The following is a 16,820-nucleotide window of genomic DNA, read 5'->3' as shown; positions in this document are numbered from 1 at the left end:
CCAAAGGGCAATGCTGAGAATTGATAATGCTCTGATCCTGCAAGAAATCTGAGGTATCTTCTGCAATTTGGTCGTATGGGGACGTGCAGGTATGCCTCCTTGAGATCTAGAGTTACCAGCCAACACTCCTTGCCCAGCATGGGAAGAAGTTGCTGTAGGGTCAGCATTTTGAATTTTGGAACAATGATGAATGTGTTTAAAGCGGACAGGTCGAGAATAGGTCTCCAACTTTTCTCTTTTCTTGGTACTAGGAAGAGTCTGGAATAAAATCATTTGCCCTGTTCTGTAGGTGGCACCCTTTCCACAGCTCTCATCTTTGTTAATTGAGCTATCTGTTTTAGAGCTTCTGTTTTTTGATTTGGTGGTAGGTTTGGCATTCCTCTTTTTACTGGTAAGGTGTGGAAATGAAACCTGTAGCCTTGGTCTATAGTTTGCAAAATCCACTTGTCTCTTGTGATATAGTGCCAATTTTTTGAAAATAAGGCTAACTTTCCGCCTAAGGGTGCTGCTATTTGTTCCCTGGAAGGCGGTGTCAGAGCCAAGTCACTGTGTTTGTCCTGTTGTAGTGGCAGTGGTTGTGTCTGTGCCTCGTTGGTTATTGCCTTGCCACTGGCGTCCTCTGTAGGCACCTCCTCTGGATTGATTTCTGCCTCTGGAACGTCTATTCCTGCCTCTCTGAGATTTAGAGGAGTCTGGAAAGGACCAATTTTGGAAGGCCAATTCCTGCTAAACCTTGGGGCTGAACCTGTAAGAAATCTTTAACTGTTTGTACAGATTTTGCCTTCTCTTCCATTTTCTTCATTACTTGCTGGGCAGGAGAACCAAATAGACTGACCTTATCCATAGGAGCATCTAATAGTTTTGCTTTAACATGATCCGCAAGACCTGTTCTTTCAACCATGCATGCCTTCTTATAACTGTGCCAGTCATGGCTGATCTAAATGAAGCCTCCAGTGCATCATAGCCACATTTTAAAGAATGGTTACTAACCTGCTGAATGTTATTCACCATTTCTAAAACATATTTCTTATCTAAGGAATCATCAGAGGACAGTTTCTTAGTTAACTGATCAAGCATAAACTCTTGGTATTGGATCATATGAAACTGACAGTTCAAAGCTCTAGCTGAGAGAGTAGCAGAGGTGTATACTTTTTACCCCATCTCTCTAAGGACCTGGATTCCCTTTCAGAAGGGAGGGGGTTTTTCGCTGAGGTCGAAGCTACTGCCTTAGGCCCCTGGGAGATAGTCTCAGGATCTGCAAGGGAGCCTTGTATAGGTGGTGATGAGTGTCCGGTACCCTGTAAAACCTATCGGGCTTGGCAGGGGCTGGAGGTAAAGTATCAGGAGCAGTGCAAACATCATTAAATGCATCATCCACAACAGGAAGAACTGGAGGTATAGCTAAGGGCCTATGTTGCGGTAAGTGTAGAAAGGTCCTAAGCCTTTTCTTGAATCTGAGAAATCTTGTCCCTGCCATTGGAATTGCTCTCTCATGGCATGTAAGGTTTCCCCAAAGGAAAATTCCTCTGGTGGAGAGGCAGAAGGAATAGATTCTTCAGCATCGGAATCTTCATAAGTAGAAAAAGGAGCCTCTGGATGGTCTGTATTGTCTGAATCATCAGAAGAGTCATCTGAGGACACTGGCTCTGGGGCTCTGCTCTAGGTCTCTTTTCTGGAGGTTGAGAGGCCCTGTCTGGGTGAGATTGGGATCCCCTTATTAAAGAGATGAGATCCTCTGCCAGAGTAAGCATTTGGGAACTGGAACTGGGCCTGTGAGAGGGGGGCTTAACAGGTACAGACTTAGCAGTTTTGGCTGCTTTAGCCCTGGCAAAGGCCTTTATAGACATGGCTGCAGGAGGCCTAGCAGCACCACGTGCTGGGGTAGAGACATCCAAAGGGATGGTGTCCGATAATTCTAGAGAAACCACATTAGTAGGCAAAACTTCAGAGGCCGATTCAACTAGGGTAGCAGGAGCCTCGGTAGTAGTCATGGATTCGGCTGAAGATTGACCCGTTTGCTCGGTTTCGGCCGAAACAGAGACACTCGGTTTGCTTAACCGTGGTTTCGAACGAAACCGCGGACCGCGAGTGTCGGTCTTTTTCTTTGCGTTTCTTAACAATTTGAGAAGTCGGAGGATCTGACGGCATAATGTACGCAAAATCTGAGCCGAAAAACTGTTCAGCAAACTCCGACCGGCCTAAGCGTTCGCCGGTTGAAAGAAGCACAGGCTAAACAGGCTGCTACGTGGTCTGGGCCTAAACAAGGTAAGCAGTAAGAGTGGAAATCTTTATGAGGTATTTGTTTCCCACAAGTTAAACAGTTATTCACTTTTTCTGACATCGGCTGAGGCAAGAAAGAGTCCCCAACGGGTACTTAGCTTTTAGAAGTCTTCAAGTAGTATTTGGTAGTAGTAATCTCTGGATCTGACCGACCGCACTTGCGAACAGCTTCTGCTTGGCGCTGCAAGAAAGACTGAGGAAAATGGCGTCGGCTGATGCCTTTATACCCGAAGACCAGCAGAGATGACGTCGGGTGAAGTGCGACACCAGCCGAGGCCAGACCCAGACTTTGGAATCCGGCCGACCGAAGGGCTGCCTTGACGACAGGACAACCCATTTGTTAGGACTGCAGATGCATCCTTGAAGGACATCCCTACAGTCATGACTGCAACAGTGAAACACGATGAACATCTGGATACCCTTTTAATACCCTTAAAGTAAATGACTGGTGGCAGGGAATCTACCTTATAGTCTGGGCAAAGCTGGGACAGCGGTTAATCTTTGCCAGCCTTTCCCAGGTATGTGTGTGAATATTACATTTTAAACAGTGTGCACGTCAGCTATTTGGGGCAGGGACACAAAGCACTGGTTTCACAGTGCCACTGGGGAGCCTTATTGCGGACCTGGGGGAGAGACTGATACACCCAGACCCTGGGCTGACAGTGTGCCCGTGCTCTTAAGGGAAATTGTGCTTGATGCAGAGAAGTCTACATCTGGAAATAGTGATTGTACCCATTTCTATTCTAACTGCACATTCCTCTCCAGTGTCAGTGCTAAGGATTCAGACTCCTTGATTACTGCCCCAGCGTGGGGACGTCATAGCCCCATTTAAGAACATCAGATCAGTGTACGTTATCCCAAACTAGGGATTTAGATCACACAGGTTTTATATTTATAGAGGTCCACAAACTTTGGTTCTACACATGGTTTGAGATTCTCTTAAAGTATAAATGTGTGTGTAATTCTGCAGCACTAATATGTATGATTTTGAGTTCTAGTTAAAACTAGCTCTGTAAGCTTGTACTAACGTTTATAATTTTACAATAAGTTAAAGTTAACAGTGCAGCATTTAGTCTTATGCCAGTACACATTTTATTAAATATTAAACTGTGCCTTTGCCAAGTTTCATAATACACAGACAACAGAACTAAATACAAAATATGCTGAGACCACTTGCAAAATAAAGCTGGGGAAAGTAGCCTTAAAAGTTCTGTGCATATATAAAGACTGTTTTTCTTCCCAGAAGTTAGTGTGTGTCCATGTGCGTGCGAGAAAAAATGCAAAATTATGGCTGTGGCAAAAATCTGACTTGTTAAAATATAAACTTAATTGTGCAGTGTCAAAATACTTCACAAATATAAAAGTATAAAAGACTAAAATTTTAATACACGACCAAACACTCTGTTTAGGGAGCTTGTGTACATTAATGCCAGAATAAAGCTCTTCACCTAACACTATTAATAACAACAAATAAAAGCCTTGCCACTGACATGTACAGGTGTCTGTCATAAAAATTGTGGCTGGTCCGTTTTAGAAAATATTTAAGTTTTGAGAGTATATGCACATATTTACTTGGTGATAACTTTGACCACTCTTGAAAGCCTTGCTGTTTGGCCAACATTACCACTTGTTTTAACATTAACTTCACTCATCATAACTGGATACCCTTTTAACAGCCTTAAAGTAACTGACTGGTGGCAGTGAATCTACCTTATAGCCTGGGTAAAGCTGGCAGAGTGGGTAATTTCTGCCAGCCTTTCCCGTCTGTCTGTGTGTGTGTGTGTGTGTGTGTGTGTGTGTGTGTGTGTGTGTGTGTGTGTGTGTGTGTGTGTGTATATTAAATTTCAAACCGTGTGTGTGTCAGCTACTTAGGGCAGGGACACAAAGGACTGGTTTCACAGTGCCAGTAGGGAGCCTTATTGCGGACCTGGGGAGAGACAGAGACACCCAGACCCTGGGCTGAGTGTGAGGAGTGCTTTCTGGCCCAGAAACTGTACTCTATTGGCCGTTTGGGCAGTTTTTCCATCTCATTCATCTTTCTAGTTTAAAAGCCCATGTTTGCTATTGTTTCCCACCTTTCCTGTAACTAGTCTAGTCCAGATACAGATTTGCTGTATCCAGGACTGTTGGAAAACTTCTGAGCCCCCCAAGCCTTTCTGGGTTGGAGGGAAACCTTTTAGCTCATCAGTGGGAATGGTAAACTCTAGCTAGCCTATCTACCACAAGAGGAGTGGTTTCTGGCCCATAAATTGTAGTTTACTGTCCGTTTGGGCAGTTTTTTCATCTCTTTCAACTGTCTGGTTTAAAAACCGGCATCTGCACTGGTTTCTCACCTTTCCTGTAACTAGTCTAGGCCAGGTACAGATTTGCTGTATCCAGGACTGTTTGTAAGCTTCTGAGCCCCCAAGCCTTTCTGTGTTGGAGGGAAGCCTTCTAGCTTATCAGTGGGAGTGGTTAAGCACTAGGTAGCCTATCTACCACAAGATGAATGGTTTCTGGCCCAGAAATTATAGCTTATTGGCGATTGGGCAGTTTTTTCCATCTCTTTCAACTTTCTGGTTTAAAAGCCTACATATGCGCTTGTTTCCCACCTTTCCTCTAACTAACTAGTCCAGATACAGATTTGCTGTATCCAGGTCTGTAAGATTCTGAGCTATGCCGAATTCTGCTCTTCAATTTTTCCCTTAGATCGCCAAGTTCTCTCCTCTCCTGCACTTTTACTAGCTTATTAGTTTAGCACTTTACCAGACTTCTTGTAGCAATTATTGTAGCACACAAAAGTGCTTCCAGCACTGAACAATGAAACAGCTACAGCACTTAATGCCCACCCCTTGAGGCATGTCTAAAGGCCAGTTCCCTGTGCTTTCTCCTATTAACCTGGTGAACTTGGGCATCCTGAGGCAATGTAGCAACTGCCTCATGTACACTGACAACCCTCTCCTCTAACCTTCAACACTCAGACTTGTGAAAGATGCACTTATATATTCAAATTGGAAGCCATGCACTCTCCAGCCAAGACCGGAATAGCTGGTCAAGGGGAAAAGGTCAACACTTGCACCACACCACATGTTAAACATAGCCCTCCAGAACACACACCAGCACTGCGTTCACATAAAAAGCACAAATCATACACCAACCTTCACGGAGGCTCACAATAAAAATCTACCCAAACAGGAAACACCTCCAAGGCAGAAACGCACTTGACCACCACAACACAACACTAAAAACGAGACACATAACTCTCCTAAAACAGTGTGCCAATCAACCAAAGCCCCTAAGGCAAAACAGCATACCTAACACACTAGTCATAGGAAACTCGATAGTGAGGCACACTGATGTCGCACTCACTAGGCTGAATAAGGAGAAAGTAACAGTCAGCTGCCTGTCAGGTGCCAGGATCTGCCACATAACGCACGCACTCAGGTCCCTCAACAACAGGTACAAATATGACTCTGTCATTGCATATGTGGGTGTGAATGACCTGAGACGTACCTCCCTGGACTACATAAAAAGAGGCATGGAGGCGCGCTCAGATTATGAAGCCCAGGCAGGTATGACTCTAGCCCTGAGCAGCATCCTACCATCACCCAGAATGATACCACAGTACAAGCAGAAAATGACTGATTTTAACATTTGGCTAAGTTTCTGGTGTCATTCTAAGGGCATCCAGTATCTGTCTGCCTGGGATGATATGATTGATAGACCTCAATGCTTTGCCAGAGATGGCCAGCACCTGTCACCCCTGGGCTTCCGGATACTGGCCAAGGCTCTTGCCAACCCTAGTGCCATTTTTAGGCGGTGTTCCAAAGACCAAATTACCACCGTAACAGCTACAAACAACAAATGCAATCTGAGAGTCATGCTGCTCAACACTAGAAGTCTAAATATCAAAATTCACTCACTTAAGCATTCCTTAAAATAGAGAACAGTGACATTTGTGCTGTAACAGAAACCCGGTTCAAGGCAGCAGAAGGCACCCCTGCACTACCAGGCTACAACTCATTCCACACCTTTTGGACCCAGAACTTGGACCGAAGTTCCAAAGGCAGTGGTGTTTCCATATTCATAAAGGATGCACACACCTCCAGACTGGTAACCTAACATAACGCATCTGAGATGCTTCAGATGTAGCTAACATTGGGTAAGACAGTGATTCAGGTCGTAGCCTGCAATAGGTCCCCAACCATGTACCAAGACTCGCAGTCCACATTCCTAGGAACCCTGGAGAATATTAGGGTCCAACCTAACAGTCTCATACTGGGTGACGTCAACTACCCTTCCATTAACTGGGAAAACTACTCATGTACCAATACACTTGCCCAATGCTTTCTGGAATTCATTTATTCCAATGTCCTGGATCAGCTCATTCTTACCCCCACTAGAGGTAGCAACATCCTTGACCTGGTCATTACTAACATGGGTAACCGTTGCTCTACACCAATAGTCAACTCCTCCCTGGTTAGATCCAACCACAAACTAATCACCTTGAAAATCCACATCCCTACCCCCCTCAAAGGTAACCACCATGAAAAACTTCTCCAAAGCTAACTTTGGGCTCCTAAAAACAGAGGTGGCTAACTTCACTGCACCCATGAAAATAGAGAATAGTTGCATGACTGCCGAATCATACACCAATGCACTGTACAAACACGTACACAAATGCATGGATCTCGCCATACCCAAGCATTCGACACAGAAAGACCAAGTCTCTGGTATTCGGGCCGACTGAGGGCTACCTGCAGGCAAATAACACAAGTGTGATGACTGCAACAGCGAAACAAGAAGAACATCCAAGACGCTCTCCTCAAAAAAAAGGAAGCGAATCTGGTGGTCTCCTGCCAAAAACAAACTCTACAACAGAAGGAGGAAACTGATGCAGAATAAGGTGAAGTCACAAGACTGGAAAAAACTCCCTTATCAGCCTCAACAAAAGGCTGAGATCCCTCATCAAATCCTCTAAAGCTAGCTATGAAAACAGAATTGCAGCAGATAGTAAAGACATCCACAAAGCCTTCTATAGTTATGTAAAGAATCTCCACGGCAATATCCAGATTTGCTCTGAGCTACTGCACAATAGTACCTCCTATACCAAGCCAACAGATATTGCCAATATACTTGCTGATAAATTCAGTGCTAACTTTATCCCCCCCCCCCCAAAGGACCAATCACAATACCAGTAGATTGCCAGGCACCCACTATTACTGCTGTACAGGTTAAAACAGCACTGTCCAAAGGCCACAAATACAGCTTCTATGGGACCTGACAATATCCCTGGCTGTGTTCTACATGAACTACAGAGTGAACTGGCACCTCACCTGTGTGCCCTGTTCAATCACAGCCTCACCTCAGGCTTTGCCCCTACAGAGTGGTGCACTGTTACAGTCATCCCTCTCCACAAAGTAGGAGTGACTACAAAACCCGGGAATTATCATCCCATTAGCCTGACGAGTCTGATATGCAAAGCTATGGAACGCATAATCATGGACCTAATAAACAAGGATATAGGGAATCTCCAAACTCTGGATCCTACACAGTCTGGTTTTGTGAAGGGTTGATCATGCCTGCTCAATTTGGTTGACTTTTCTGAGTCAGTCACCAGAGTTGTGGATGAAGGCAAGGTGGTTCATACATCCTACCTTGATCTGGCCAAGGCCTTTGATACCATTCCTCACTCAGGAATCATAGAAGAACTCACCAAGCTAGGCATCAACCCCTATATCACTAGGTGGGTTACAAACTGGCTCACAGATAGAACCCACAGTGTGAAAGTAGCGGACTCCCATTCAGACTGCCGACCAGTCATGAGTGGAGTCCCACAGAGTTCGGTCCTAGGTCCTGTCCTGTTTGGTATCTACTTCTCTGAAATCCAGGCCAACACGAAGGGACTCTGGCTAACAAAGTACGCAGATGATTGCAAGTTGAGAGCTATTACTAACTTCCCAAGTGATGCTGACATCCTACAGAAAGGCCTCAATGAGACCAATGACTGATGTCAGAACCATGGCTTAAGCTCAATGCCAAAAAACGTGTCATCATCCCCTTGGGAAAAACCCGGTTCCATGAATTACCACACTGATGGTAGTCCACTGAACACAGATGGTGTTATAAGAGATCTGGGAACACAGGTTGATAGCAACCTCTCTTTTGACCACTACGTTGCCACTGTGGTCAGGAAGTCGTTCTATGTGGCACATCTCATTATTAAGGGTTTTGCATCCAGGAAGAAAGAAGTCATTGTCTCCCTCTACTCTTCCCTCATTAGGCCAATCAGAGTACAATGCCCCATTTGGCATGTACTTCACTAGACACCTGCAACAACTGGAGAGGCCACAAAAGTACCTCACAAAGAGGATCCTAGGCCTTAAACACTTGTCCTATATGGACACACACAAAAAAACTCCAACTATTCTCTGCCTCATATCGCCTACTTAGAGGCGATCTCTGCTTGACTTACAAAGCCATGTCTGACCCAGCTCTGTTAGAAATGCTACAGCTAAAGAAATTCCAATCCCTCTGTACCACATGCTCCAGAGACCTCAAACCTCATTACCACAATCAACAGAACATGCCGGAGGGACAGGTTCATAACCCAGAGGCTGTCCATGCTATGGAATAGACTTCCCATACATGTCAAGCAGAGCACCTCACTGGCCCTCTTCAAGAGAAATCTCGATGAGTGGATGGGAAATAGAAAATTCACCCTGGGGATCACTCCAGTGGCTCTACTCGACAGAGGCACTAGGAACGAAGGTCGGGTGGGATGATACCAGGGTAATCCTATGGGCTAGGCTTGTAAAGGCTCCAGGACCATTAGTCTAGTACACACCTATGAAAACGGTACTGCCTTTTTTCAAATTGCTTATGGGTATTTCATAATAAAATAATAGTGCTAATAAAGTACTATAACTGTGGTAATTTATAGGTACTTCATAATAAATAAACTTGTTCTAAATTATTTCTGTGGCTGCCTCATTTTTTTCCTCATCCATTTGTGAATCTGTGCTTTAAAGCTGCAGCACTCACCTCTACAGCTCAAAACATTATATATGGAAATGGCAAATGGGATTCTAAAGGTACAGTGCAAGCAAGGACAGGGTGAAACTGTCGTGATTACTTACATTTGGAAGGAGGAAAGATGCAGATAAGAAACAAGTAGTAAATTTCATAAAATGGTCTAACACTGGTCCATGGACCTCAGCAACTAAAGCCAAGTAAAATATTCCCACCACTCGCCATTACAGTTGTCACACTTTAATAAAGATGCAAGTCCAAATCACATAATATTAGCTTTAGCGGATTTAAAGCTCACTCAAGGAGGGAAAATGAAAAAAAATCAAGCAGAAGTAGCTGGCTGGTTAGTTTTAACAATATTATGGCACCTAGATCACAAACTAACAAAACTCACACATATGCTTCTGAATTAATAAATACTATAAAAAATATGAGCATAACCACCGTTTAGGCAGAGAATCTTTAAAGAAAGCAGAAAAGGCTGCAGCAGAATAAAAAACGCGTTTATATCATGTCATCGAAATTTAAAAATATCGAATCTGATATGGTCGACACTATATCATCGATATTTTGAAACTTCGACCATAAAAAAAGAAAACTAAACATTGCAAGCAAGGGGGCAAGCCCCCCTCCTCCTCCCATGTGGGGGGCTGCACCCCCCCACACCCCCGCTACTTAAATATACCAGTTCTGAGATCGCACTACATCGCAGTAAACGGAAATCTCCCCTAACGGAGATTTCCGTTAAAAGGTTCAATGTCTTTCACTTTCGCTGATATGGTGCCGACCATATCAACTTCGATATTTTCAGTCTTCGACGAAGCGATATAGACCCTAAAAAACTAATATAGCAGAAGCGATAGCAGCATGGATGTAGGGAACAAAATACACCTCTAGAGCTAAAGTGCAAGAATTAGTGTGCAACCCACAGCCCAATCCAGTCATGTGGGAGGGTGACTTCACATTAAGTATGATTTGGTATTGGCTCTGCTAGCAGAACCATGTCCTGTTAAGAAAATGTGTTAGTACACAAGATAAGAGAAAGTCACAGAAGTGGGCAGAACTAAAACGTACTCCGGCAGACTTGCTGAACTGATTTAAGACATGTGAACAAAAGCCAGGAAAGAGAGAGTTTTAAGTTAGTTCCTTCAAGTCAGGAATACAGGATGAAATATACTAGACAGGAGCAGGTGTGCATCACCCACGTTTAAAACAAATTCTTGATGCACTGGATGCACATGACAGATTTCACAATCTGACTGCAGTACCATCAGGCCATGCTAGGTGAAAGGCCACGGTTGGCCAAACAATCTATGATGAATGTAAATCTTGGAAAAACAATAGAAGGTACACAGCAGTTAAGAAATGTGGCAATGTTAGCTGCCTTACATTTGCTAAGACACTGATCAGGGTGAAGCTCTGAAAACATAGACAGTGGCCCTGATTCAAAAGCAATATCCAGTGCCATAACTAAACAAACAAAAAGTGCACATGTTGTGGTGGGGCAGTTAACGTCAGCTAGAGGAGGCCATGTTAGACAAGTATGCGAGGCAGTGCAAACGTTAATTCATTTGGGAGAATTAACTGAAGGAAGGATGTAAATAAAGGCACAAAGGGCAAATGCCAATAGATAGTGTAAAAAAACAGATGTTTATAGGTCCTTTGAAATGGGAAGTAACAGCACAAGACATTGACGGGACAGAGCACAGAGGAAATGTATGAAAAATGAACAAAAGAAATGAAAGGAGTAGAAGGGAAAGAAACAAAAGAAAAAAAAAAGAACAGTCAACACCTGTACGAGTAGCAAGGGGGACAGTGAGAGCAACTACACCTGGGGAACAACCACCTTATGTAACCCTTACAATTTACTGGTGTCACAGACCACAGTATGCCACAACATTAGTAGACACAGGATTAATATATTTTTTTTTCCAAAAAACACTAAAGATTCAGATAGCAGACCACAAACCTACTGGTGTAAAACATAAGTTGGGTACTAAAATGCACTACCTATGTTAATTACAAATGTAATAGTCCCCATACCAAAGCACATTTTAAGCATAGACATACAGAGAGGGAATTGTGTGTTTCACTGAATAGTGTGTGTGCTGTCTCTCTCTCTGCAGTTTGTTCCCACCCACCCCCCTGCCTGTTCTTGTTTTGGTGTTTATAGGTTCATAGGTTCATACTAGGCTATCTGCCCTAGGGCATTTATAAGCCTAGCCAGAGTGTGTTTGGCTTTCACCACCCATTTTAAATTAATTTTGCTATGCCCTTTTTCGAGGTTAGTATACTGTGCCTCTGTCTAACAGTGACACAGAAGTGATACTCAGGGTAAACCTATGATCTTCCATCCACTCATCAAGAATCCTCTTGAAGACAGTCAATGAGGGACTCTGCCTAACCTGGACTGGGATTTTATTCCCGAGTGAAGGGAGCCTCTGGGTTATGAATCTGCCCCTCCAGCATGTCCTATTTATTTCAGTGCTGAGGTTTAAGTCTCTCGAGCGCATAACTCGATGGGATTTGGATTTTCTGAGGTGCAGCATGTCCATTAATTCCGGGATGGACATGGCTTTATACGTCAGGCACAGATCGCCTCTGAGCAGGCGGTATGCCACTGAGTAGAGCTGGAGTTTCTTTAACCGGGCAGCATATGGCATCTGTTTGAGCCCTTTGATCCTCTTGGTGAGGTACTTTTGGGGTCTTTCCAGTTGCTGCAGGTGTCTGGTAAGGTACATCCCAAAAGGGGCATTGTACTCAATTATGGGCCTGATGAGGGATGAGTAAAGAGGCACGATGACCTCCCCTGATCTAGATGTGAATCCCTTCATGATTAGATGGGCTATATAAAAAATGTTTTTCTAACCACTTTGGCCACGTGGTTTTCAAATGAAAGATTGCTATCAACTTGGGTCCCCAGGTCCCTAATTACTTCTTCCGTACTTAATGGATTACCACCTATGTGGTAATTTGTGGGCACTTTGTTTTTGCCAAAGGGGATGACTATACACTTTTTGGCGTTTAGATGAGGCCATGGCTCTGGCACCAGTTGTCTGTTTCTATGAGGCCCTTTTGTAGGATGCTTGTGTCGTCTGTTTCTATGAGGCCCTTTTGTAGGATGCTTGTGTCGGCTGGAGAGTCGATTATGGCACCTAGTTTGCAGTCATCTGCGAACTTGGTCAGCCACAGTCCTTCCGTGTTGGCCTGTACCTCCAAGAAATATATACCGAACAAGAGAGGTCCCAGGACTGAGCCTTGTGGGACGCCACTTGTAACTGGTTTGGAGTCTGACATGGCTCCAGCAATTCTAACCATGTGGGTTCTGTCCTTGAGCCAGTTTGCAACCCATCTAGTGACATAGGGGTTTATATTTAAGCTGGTGAGCTTATCTATAATGCCCGAGTGGGGTATTGTATCGAAGGCTTTTGCGAGGTCCAAGTAGGCTGTGTGGACCACCTTCCGCTCGTCAATGGCCTTGGTGACTGTTTCAAAGAAATCGACCAGGTTTAAGAGGCAGGATCTGCCCTTAACAAAGCCGAACTGGGTAGGATCCAGTGTCTGTAGGTCCCCAATATCTTTACTTATGAGGTCCATGATGATCCTTTCCATAGCTTTGCAGACCAAGCTAGTCAGGCTTATGGGGCGATAGTTTCCAGGATCCGTTGAGGCACCACCTTTGTGGAGAGGGACCACTGTTGCTGTACACCACTCTTTGGGTACATATCCTGTAATAAGGCTGAGGTTGAACAGTAGTTTTATGTTTGGGTTTAGCGCTTCTTGGAGTTCATGTAGGACGCAGCCCGGGACACCGTCTGGTCCCATTGATGCTGTGTTTTTTGCTTTGGAGAGGGCGGCTCTTACCTGAGCATCTGAGATGTCAGGGGGCAGCACTCTGCTGGGATAGATATTTGCCCTTTGGGGGGGGGGGGTTGCGCTGAACCTGTCAGCTAGGATGTTGGCAATGTCTGTGGGTTCGGTGTATTTTTTGTCATTTTGGACTAATTCTGAGCATATCTGGGAATTCCCACCCAGGTTCCTAACATAACTAAAGAAAGCCTTGTGATTATCCTTAGTATCCTGTGCAATTTTTCTCTCGAAGCTGGCCTTAGATGATTTTATGAGTGCCCGTAGTTTTTTGCTAATACTGATCAGAGATGCCTTCCCTTTTTGGGATTTTGCTCTATCATGTAGTAGCTTCCTCCTTCTATTGTATAGTTTGTTTATGGCTGGGGTCCACCAGACAGGACGCCTGCCTTTGGAGGATTGGGTCTTGGTTTTTTTTGGGATTGCATGATCCATGCATTCCTGAAGGTGTTCATAGAATGCGTTTATAAAGGATTCTGCGGTCTGGGACATATTTTCCACAGGCCCGGGGGCTTTGAAGGATTCCACCTCGGTTTTGAGGAGTGTGAAATTTCCTTTAGAGAATTTTCTCACTGTGGTTTTCTGGGCAGGGGGTGGGGTCGGGATGTGAATATCCAGTGAGATTAGTTTATGGTCTGATCTTACCAGTGAGGAATACACTTCTGGTCTGGAGCATAGAGTCCCCATGTTGGTGATGATCAGGTCCAGTATATTTTCCCCTCTTGTGGGAGTGGTAACAAGTTGTTCCATAGCATTTGAGTTTATAAATTCTAGGAACCTTTGGGCTAGGGTGTTGGAGCTAGAGTAATGCTCCCAGTCTATGTTTAGGTAGTTGAAGTCGCCCAATATAATGGTGTTTGGAGAGACCTTCACATTTTCCAGTGTTCTCAGGAAGGCCAAATGGGGTTCCTGGGTTTGGGAGGGTGGTCTGTAGCAGGCTATAAACTGGAAGGCAGTTTTACCCACTGTTAGTTGCACATGGATAGTCTCTGATGCTTTGTGCTGTGCCACCAACCTGGAGGTGTGGGTATCTTTGACGAATATTGATACTCCCCCTCCTTTTGTGGTTCTGTCCAAGTTTTGGGGCCGAAAAGCATGGTATGAGGTATAACCTGGTAGTGCTGGAGTGCTCTCGGGAGCCTTGAACCAGGTTTCTGTTATTGCACAGATATCGATGTTCTCCATGCTAAGGGGAGTTTCGAGTGCATGCATCCTGAGGTTTAGACTTCTGGCGTTGAGTAGCATTACTCTTGGCTTCTTATCCCTTGTGATACCTATGGAGGTGGGTTTGTCTTTTGAGCCTTGCCTAAAAAAAGGCACTATGGGGGTGGCAAGAGCCTTTGCCAATATCCGAAAGCCCAGGGGTGACAGGTGCAAGCTGTCCCTAGCGAAGCATCGTGGCTTGTCAAGCATGTCATCCCAGGCTGACAGGCATTGGATCCCCTTTGAATGACACCAATACATAAGCCAATTGTTGAAATTGATCATCTTGTCTTCATATTGTGGCATCATTGTTGGTGAGGGTAAGATGCTACTCAAGGTCAGGGTCATACCGGCCTGGGCTACATGCTCAGAGAGCTCCTCTATGTCTCTTTTCATGTAGTGCAAGGAGATACATCTCAGGTCATTCACACCAGCATGGACAATGATTGAGTCATATTTGTACTTGCCTTGGAGTGACCTGAGTGCTTGTGTTATGTGGTGGATCCTAGCGCCCGACAGGCAGCTCACCGTGACCTTCTCCTTGTTCAGCCTGGTGAGAGGGACGTCAGTGTGCCTGACGATAGAGTCACCTATTACAAGTGTATCAGGTGTGTTGTTTAGCCTTAAGGGCTGTGACTGTTCGGCACACTGGCTTTGTGAGCTATGTGTTGCACGTGTTTTGTTTTGGGGTAGTGGTTGCTTGGGTGTCTGCTTTGGAGGTCTCTGCTGCTTAGGCAGATTTTTATTTAGAGCCTCCGAGTATGTTTTTGTGTGTTTATGTGCTTGGTTTGCTGTCATGGTAGGTCTATGTGAGACTGGAATTGTAGTGAGTGTGGTTTCCTTCTCCTCCTGACTGGTTACGCCAGTACTGAGTTGAGAGAGCTTAGCCTCCAGTTTGACTATATGGTTGCATCTCTCACAAGTGTTGGAATTTGTTGGGAGGAGGAGAGGGTTGTCTGTGTACATGAGGCAGTTGTAACATTACCTCAAGATTCCCAGATTCACCAGCTGGACCGGAGAGGAGATTGACAACTGACCTTTGGACATGCTAGAATAGTATTGGGAATTCCTTTATAATTGAAAAAAGGGCCAATGGGGAAAGTACAGTTTTGTACCTACCATAAATGTAGATGTCCGAACTGGATAGCATCTGCAGTCATAACAAATGGGTTGTCCTGTCGTCAGGCAGCCCTTCGGTCGGCCGGATGCCAAAGTCTGGGTCCGGCTTCGGCTGATGTCGCACTCCACCCGACGTCATCTCTGCTGGTCTTCGGGTATAAAGGCATCAGCCGACGCCATTTTCCTCAGTGTTTCTTGCCCCAGATGCCAATTGCCCTCTTGGAAAGCTAAATTTTGGATAAATGCCAATGTTTCCAAAATAGTAGAAGGCAAACACAAAAAATAAGCATGTATGTACATATATACAAAACAAATACACCATAAGAGACTCCCCCCCCCCCAGCTAGCTATTAGGAGGGTAAATACCCTAGGGGTACCACAGAGGGGAAGGAGGGAGGTAATCTGACTGCAGATGCTATCCAGTTCGGACATCTACATTTACGGTAGGTACAAAACTGTACTATGTCCTTCATGGATGCATCTGCAGTCATAACAAATGGGTAGAATACCATAGCCAAACTAGGGGAAGAGGGATAAAAATTATGGTGCAGTTAGGATCCCTTGCAGTACAGCAGTGGCAAACCCTGCTCGGGATCTAGAATATAGAGGTAGATTATAATGCTTGGCAAATGTATGCACGGAGGTCCAAGTAGCCGCCTCAATAATGTCCTTGGTTGCCACTCCTCGTAAGAAAGCTGTGGTAGTGGCTGTAGCCCTTGTAGAATGAGGTCTTATGTTCTGTGGAATTGGTTTTCCATGGTAGGAGTAACAGAATCTTATGCAATTTCCTATCCATTTGGAGATTGTCTGTTTGGAAATTGCTTTTCCTTCCCTTCCTGTTGCATAGGCTACAAAAGCTGGTCAGTTTTCTGTTACTTTTGGTTCTGTCCAGGTAGTAGCGTAACTGTCTATGTACATCCAAGGTATGCAGCATTCTTTCACCTCTGTTTTGTGGATTGGGAAAGAAGGTAGGTAGGTGGATTGCCTGGTTTAAAGACACTCTGGATACCACCTTAGGCATAAATGTAGGATTAGTTCTCATGGACACCCTATCTTGATGGAAGATTAGGAAGGGTTGCACTGCCATTAAGGCCTGTAGTTCCGAAACCCTCCTTGCTGAAGTAATAGCCAGTAGGAAAGCAGTTTTCCATGACAGGTGTTGTAGATCTGCTGTTGCTGCTGGTTCAAACGGACGGAGTGTCAACTTTTCTAGTACAAAGTTCAAGTCCCATGCTGGTAATGGTGGTTTCCTAGGAGGTTTTACATTCTTGATCCCTCTGAGGAACTGCCTGAGTAGAGGATGTGAAAAGACAGGCGGATCAAAGCTGTATTCTGCTGAA

General features: G+C 44.7%; 1 protein-coding gene across 2 annotated transcripts in view; it reads right to left on the bottom strand.

Moving 5' to 3' along the window:
• The window catches only part of FMR1 (FMRP translational regulator 1), a 2,052,104-nt gene that overhangs the window by 1,646,953 nt on the left and 388,331 nt on the right, over positions 1 to 16,820 (bottom strand). The window lies entirely within an intron of this gene.

The sequence above is a fragment of the Protopterus annectens genome, chromosome 15.part0 (genome assembly GCF_019279795.1).
Source record: "Protopterus annectens isolate FY-2018-M chromosome 15.part0, PAN1.0, whole genome shotgun sequence".
In the NCBI taxonomy this organism is placed as follows: Eukaryota; Metazoa; Chordata; order Ceratodontiformes; family Protopteridae; genus Protopterus; species Protopterus annectens.
Note: the sequence above shows the minus strand (reverse complement) of the source record. Positions and strands in the feature narration are given on the sequence as shown.